Consider the following 473-nt stretch of genomic DNA (forward strand, 5'->3'; position numbering starts at 1 on the left):
CTACTCTTTAAATTTCGAATATTTATTTAAAAATGAAAAAAAGTGAACATTAAGAAGATAAGAAAAAGAATATAATAGTGAACTAAATTTTGCCATTTCTATCTTACTTTAAAATAATATAATTTTTTTTTCTTTCCTCTCATTTTTTACCATTGAAGAACATACATTTTTTCAATCTTGTTAAATAATCAACAAAGTGTTCGGCTAACTTAGCCAGCTAGCACTTTTTATTTTTTGAATTTTTAAATTATCAAAAGAAACATCCAAATCTTAATATAATTAAATCATAACAAATATCTAAAATCATTTAAAAAAAATTTCAAAATTCAAATTATCATTTTAAGAAAAACAACATCGGAAAACTAAGCAAAAAAACATTTAAAACAGGGATAAAGTACTGTTTTAGTCTCCAACATTTGAGATGAATCCTATTTTGGTCTCTGAAGTTTTAATCATTCTATTTTTATCCCAAA

The sequence above is a fragment of the Arachis ipaensis genome, chromosome B02 (genome assembly GCF_000816755.2).
Source record: "Arachis ipaensis cultivar K30076 chromosome B02, Araip1.1, whole genome shotgun sequence".
In the NCBI taxonomy this organism is placed as follows: domain Eukaryota; kingdom Viridiplantae; phylum Streptophyta; class Magnoliopsida; order Fabales; family Fabaceae; genus Arachis; species Arachis ipaensis.